Raw genomic sequence first — 7,500 nt, 5'->3', positions numbered from 1 at the left:
AACCCTAACAAATTAGCTAACATAAGAAGATATATTCTAAAAGCAAAAACATATCAGAAATAGAAATAGAACAATTGAAAGGAAAAATACATCAGGAAAATCTAGATAGTAGTCACACAGCAATGCCAAATAATAATATAAACACTGAGATAGCAAAACACGAGGACAAACGTAACATTTCCGGCAAAAACGAAGTAAACAAAAAACAACAAACCCAGACCGTAGAGATGTATAATAGTGTACAAAAAGCACCAATCCAGAACACCACAGACAAACATATGAATGAAAAGGAAGGCAAAACAAATCTAAAGCCTGGGAATAACGAAGGGAAACCTAATAGTTACGATACTATGAAAATGAGAATAATCAAAGAACTGAAAACCACAGATCTTAGAATGGACCACAGATTATATCTCCGAAAAATCAAAATACACAATAAAACAACATCAATAATAAATAGCATAAACCTGGCCGTCACGGAACTAACAACCACAGAAACAACAGGCAATATCACTGAGCTAAATGACATAATATATGCGGCAGCCACTGCAGCCACAAAAGAAGCAGGATACTCACTCAAACCCATCCGAACAGGAGTTCTACCACCCAAACAGACCTTGTGGATAAATAACATCCAGAACAAAATTTTAAAAAAAGAGAAAAGATTTATCGATTCTCAACGAAATTAGTAAACAATCAACACAACTAAGTAACAAGAAGAAAACAAAAATACTGTACAAATACAGCATTACAGAAAAAGACTTACCTCAGGCAAAAGAAAAACTAAAGAAAGACATCCTTGCCAAAGCACAAAGGATCCGCCGGTATGAGAAACGCCAACGTTTCTTTGAACAAAACAAACAGTTCAAATCCAACCCCAAAAAACTCTACCAAGAACTGGGTAAAAATAAAATAGACATTACTGCAGCACCAACAGCAGAAGAACTAGAGAAATTCTGGAAACAAATATGGTCGGTGAAGCAACAACCCCAGAAAAGGACCATTAAATCAACGAACTTAGCACCTGAACAACTCTGGGCCCCTATAACAACTGAAGAGGTCACCCAGATACTGCAAAGACTAAGCAACTGGAAGGCACCTGGACACGACAAGATCGCCAATTTCTGGTTAAAACACCTGCCAGGAATGCATAAAAAGCTGGCAGAAAACTTTAACATACTAGCAGAGCCAGAGACAATGCCTGAATGGCTCACAAAAGGGAAAAACCATCTTAATCCCCAAATCCACGGAAACGGAGAAACCACAAAACTATAGACCTATAACCTGTCTCCCTACGATCTACAAAGCCTTTACTGCAATAATATCGCAGAGATTGAGTAAACACCTGGAAAATAACAACCTGTTTCCAGAAGAGCAGAATGGATGCTGCAAGGGCTCATACGGCTGTAAAGATCAATTATTGATCAATAAAGCCATAACTGAAGACAACCGCAGAAAGAAGAAAGACTTCAGTATGGCCTGGGTGGACTACCAAAAGGCCTTCGACAGTGTTCCCCACACGTGTATTCTGGAAACGCTAGCCATAAACAAGGTGGCACCAATTATTATAAAATACATAGGGCACTCAATGAACAAATGGCAAACAGTGCTACAGTTCGAAACAAAAGAGGGACTTGTGAAAACGAAAGCCATCTCCATTAGAAGAGGAATATTCCAGGGAGACACACTCTCTCCACTCCTGTTCTGCCTGGCACTCACACCTTTAACAGAATTGCTAAATAGAACTGGATGCGGTTACAAATGCTACGGAAAAACAGTCAGCCACCTTCTATATATGGATGACCTAAAATTATATGCTAAAAACGACAAAGAGCTAGAAACACTACTACAGACAGTACACGGCTTTACCAAGGAAATAGATATGAAATTCAGATTAGAAAAATGAGCCAAAGCAACCCTGAAAAGAGGAAAATTAGTTAAAAGCAGCAATATAACACTAGATAAAGCCAATGAAATAAGAGAACTAGACGAAAGCCAACCATACAAGTATTTAGGAGTCAATGAACTAGATAGGATACAACATACACAAATGAAAGAAAAAATAAAGAAAGAGTACTATAGACGAGTTAGATCAATACTAAAAACAAGATAATGGGTATCAACACTTTAGCTGTCCCAGTTATATGCTACAGCTACAACATCCTTAACTGGACACTAAACGAACTATGTAAAATAGACAGGAAAACAAGAAAACTAATGACAGGATATAGGATGCACCACCCAAAATCTGACATAGAAAAGCTATATATACAACGCACAGAAGGTGGCAGGGGTCTTATACAGCTAGAAAACTATCATAAAATAACCACCATAGGATTGCAAAAATACCTACTCCAAAAGCAAGGGAAACTAATACAAATAGCCACAAAACACGAGCAAAACAAAAAGCTGTTTTCAGTATTTAAGGAAGCTGACAAATACAAACAAGAAATCAATCTACCTAACAAATACGAAGAAGAAGAAGAAGAAGAAGAAGAAGAAACAACGAAAGCTATAAAACAAATGAAATCCAAACTAAAACTAGAACAGCAACGAACCATGATAAAACGATGGCAAGAAAAGCCCCTACATGGTAAGTACTGGGCTAAACTAAATGCGAAAGAAATAGACAGAGAAAAATCCCAGCAATGGCTGAGAAGCTCAGGACTCAAAGCAGAGACTGAAGGATTTTTAATTGCTGCACAAGACCAAAGCCTCCCCACCAGAAATTACCAAAAACACATAATGAAAAGAAATATAACAAGTAACTGTAGAATATGTGGAGATGGACAAGAAACAATAAATCATATTATCTCTGGCTGCCCAGTCCTGTCTAAGAAGGAATATATTCACAGACACGACAGAGCTAGGACCTATATACACTGGAAGCTATGCCAACACTATGGAATAACAACAGAAAAAAGATGGTATAAACACACGCCAGAAAAGGTCACAGAAAACGAGAAAGCAACCATACTCTGGGATATGCCAATACACACAGATAGAGAAATTAAGGCAAATAGACCAGATATAGTTGTCAAAGATCATGAAGAAAAAAAATGCTTTCTAATTGATGTATCAATACCAGCAGATGACAACGTTTCTCTAAAAGAAATGGAAAAACTTTCAAAATACAAAGACCTGGAAATAGAGATAACTCGGATGTGGAATCTAAAAACAGAAACAATTCCTATCATAGTAGGTGCCTTAGGTATAATAAAAATATATTCAGACAAATACGTAACAAAAACACCAGGACTTACAAATATATATAACATACAGAAAATTGCACTACTGGGTACTGCACACATTCTACGCAAAACACTTTCAATACAGTAAACATAAGAGCACCACAGCAAACCACAGCACATACCCAAGGCGCACAGAGCTGCACTCGGTAGTGAAGTGAAAGCACGTTATATAAATAAAACTACTGAACAATAATAATAATAATAATAATAATAATAATAATAATAATAATAATAATAACAATAATGGTTTCAAATTTTGCCATAAGTGCAGCTATTTTGGGGGAGGGGATGTGTCGATAACATCGACCCCAGAGTTCAATTCATAGTTATTTTATCAACCCCGAAAGGCTGAAGGGCAAAGTCGATCTCGGCAGAATTTGTATTCAGAACGTAGCGATTCGTGAAATGCCGCTAAGCATTTCGTCCAGTGCGCTAACGAATCTGCCAGATCGACGCCTCGTTTAATAATAATAATAATATTAGTAATGATAGTATGTGTGTGTGTGTGTGTGTGTGTGTGTGTGTGTGTGTGTGTGTGTGTGTGTGTGTGTGTGTGTGTGTGTGTGTCTTTGTGTGTGTGTGTGTGTAATATAGAGCAGCGAAAAATATACACAGCACCAACAAAAGAAGTTGCGAAAAATTCTGCCCATCAGAAGCGAAATAATAGTTGTGTGATCTTTCTGATTTGGCGGACGCCACTTGTTTTCTTAACGAAACACTTTCAAATTTGGGACACTGGTAAAATGTGTCATATAAAACATCTTTTACTTTTAGTGTTATTGAGAAAATTTTATCTTTTTAAAGTTATTTCGTGTTAAAATTGTCGTACTTCGGTAATTTCAACCAATCACTGATGTCTATTGAGCTTAAAACACTTATTGCTGTGAATAGTCAACAAAACGTTGTGCGGTGTAATGGGATCTTTTCCCTTGAATAAAATTAATGCTGTTGTTTGCTAACAACAACTATTGGCGGTACTGTTATTTATGACATCGTTCCTGCGTTTGTACTGGTTTTAGCTTTAGGGTTTTAGGGTTAGGGTTCGGGTTAGGGTTAGGGTTAGGGTTTTGAGTATTTTTGCCAAATATGGTGAAAATCTGTTCAATACACCGCCACAAATTTTTCACCAAATTTGGCAAAAATACTCATAACCCTATCCCGAATCCTAACCCTAAAACCCTAAAGCTAAAACCAGTACAAACGCACGAACGATGTCATAAATAACAGTACCGCCAATAGTTGTTGTTGACAAACAACGGCACTAATTTTATTCAAGGGAAAAGATCCCATTACACCGCACAACGTTCTGTTGACAATCCACAGCAGTAATTGTTTTCACCTCAATAGACGTCAGTGATTTGTTGAAATTACCGAAATACGACAACTTTTAACATGAAATAACTTGGAATATAAAATTTTTTTCTCCGTTCTATAAGAAAAATATACAAGTATACGAAGTTTTAAAATGTTTCGGTAGAAAACACATTAAATAAAACATAAATAAAAAATTGTGCCCGCAAAATCAGAAAGATCCTAGTTGTGCACCGAGTTGCAAACACTTCATTGGCAGCTGTTACTGTTGGAAATGATCATTGAGTGAATGGCCCGCTGACAACTTGTGGTCGACGACGCCATAGTTCAGCAATTTCCATATAAAATATATTTAAAAATATTAAATGTGACCCAAAATAAAAGGGAAAGTCTCACACCTTCTTCCCCATTATCTCACCTCGTTCTCCAAGCCTCTCTCACTAATTCCTTTCTAAGAATTGGTTTCAAAGTTTGGCAGAAGGCCAGTAATTTCAGGGGAAGGGCTAAGGTGGTTACATCGACCCCCAATGCACAACTGGTACTTATTTTATCAACTCCGAAAGGATAAAAGGAAAGGTCAACCTCGGCAGTATTTGAACTCGGAAACGTCAAGCCAAAACAAGCATTTTTCCGGCCCGGTAACAATTCTGTTAAATTACTGCGTTATATTCTTCCAACTATTAGAAATAGTATTGATACATATCTGATCGATTCCTGAGTGAGGAAAAAAATCAAAGCTGAACCATAATCCATTAAACAGCATAAATAACATTATAAACTAATCATATAATTAAGATCTGAAACTGCTCTTAAAGTGTTCTACATTCTACTGTTGTGCTTGAAAAGGTCGGTCGGTATACTTTTACTGTCTAACTGTTGGTTTTCAAGTTCAAATCTTGCCATTGACCTTCCTTCACTCCAGCCCGTGCTGTATATCTTTTGTAACATAGTTTTTACATCATAGATCAGCATGACAGAAACAATGGATTGCTCCAATCAATACTTCCATTCTCCTTCTGATTTTGATTCGATTTCACTCGCCTTTTATAATTCTTGGATATTAACAAGTTTTGTGGTTATATAGCAACCAGTATTTTTTACCACAGGGACATTCATAAAAAAGTTAAGACAGATATTAAAAGATAGAAAAAACCCCTCTTTTAAGGCGACCAGCTGACTGAATCGTTGACACATCAGATAAAATCAATATCGAACATGAATTAATATCGAATGCATTGTATAGAGATGCAGCACACAGTGAGAAGTAAATGTAGGAAAACAGCCATGATTGCACTCCGACCGATTCTGGTTCACCTGTCACTGGTGTGGCAAGCAATAATACCGGGAGATATATCAACTAACTTTATGCGGAATCTAGGAGATAATTCCGTTTATATTGGAGTTTGCTGTGTGATTCTCAAACAGTAAGAAGAATGGACTCCCAAAAGTATTGGATGTGTGGACCATGCCAAGTTTAACGACTCTCTAACTCGTCCTCCAACACTGACTGGGGTTTCGTGATAACAACAATAACTCGCCAATTTCATAGTCCTGGAATTTCTCTGAGGATCCTTTCCAATATTAACAGTACAGAAAAATGTCTGTTTCTTTTTCTTGAACCCTATCATACACGGTAATCAGGGTTGATGGCTCGTGTTGGTCGACTACATGTCCCATGGTCATGGCAGATGAGGAAGTATCTCACAGAGATGGAGACTGGGACTCTACTCAATGAATCTCCCAGCAGGGCCTGGGAGTATACCGTCAAATGACGAATGAAGCAACGGGTTGAAACTGCGCATGGTCTCCACATCTAACCTGACTTAGGACTCATAAGGCCGGCTACCCTTACAGGTGACTGAGATCAGAACATTCTCTGCAAAAACGCTGCAGCGTCCAAGGTCAGCAGTTTTGAGGGGAGGGGCCAGCTGACTGGTATTTTAATTTATCAAGCCCGAAGGGAGGAAAAACAAGTTGCCTTCAGCTGGAGTTGATTTCAGAGAGTAAAGAACCGGAAGAAAAATCATTAAGCAATTTGCCCGTTGTGCTAATGACTCAGCCAGCTGGCCGCTTTAGAGAAGTGATGTTCTTGTTTCCAAAAAGTTAAAATTTATTTCTGTTATCAAAGAAGACACTGAAAAATGAATGAGAGAGGTGTTTTATTTCTCAGATTTTAATACTTATCTTAACTTCTTTGTGAAAATCACTGTAGAGAAAATATTGGTTATTAGATAACCACAAGAGTGTTGTTTGTTAATAATCAAGAATTATAAAAGACGAAATCGATTCTACTGGAAGTGAATCAAAATTAGAAAGATACACAGCCAAAACAATGGAAGCATTGACTGGGACAATCCATTGTTTCTAGCACGCTGATTTACTGTGTAAAAACCATGTTCCAAATATATACAGGATGAGATGGAATCGACGAAAGTCAATAACAAGTATTGAACCTGAAACCAAAGAGTTAAACACTAAATATATAAAATATTCCAACCGACATTTATTCATGCGACAATTCTATTTCGAATTTTCTATAAGCTGTTCGTGTTTTTCAGTGTTGAACGGGGTGGACGGGTTTGGAATAGAATTTGTTCTGCGGTTGCTGTTGATATGACTAGATGCTTGCTGGTGGCTTGAGCACGCAATAGCGGGGATTGCATGGTTTGAGGCTTACTGCGACAGATATCTATGCATTTTGTACATGAAATTGATGCATCATATTCAGCTGCCCTGTTTCAGGTTAAAGGTGATCTGTAGGTGTTCAGTTCTTGTGAAGAGAATCGGAGTGCAGTGGGCGACCATCGCTATTTGCATATTAGTTTTACTCATTCCTTTTCGAGCCAAATATAAAACTTTTAAATGCTTTTTATTTGATTAATTATCTTCTGCGTGGTGGGTCTACGATACACACACACACACACACACACACACACAC

This window comes from Octopus bimaculoides, chromosome 22 (genome assembly GCF_046866305.1).
Source record: "Octopus bimaculoides isolate indiv1 chromosome 22, ASM4686630v1, whole genome shotgun sequence".
NCBI classification, from domain to species: Eukaryota; Metazoa; Mollusca; class Cephalopoda; order Octopoda; family Octopodidae; genus Octopus; species Octopus bimaculoides.
This window is presented reverse-complemented; position numbering follows the sequence as displayed.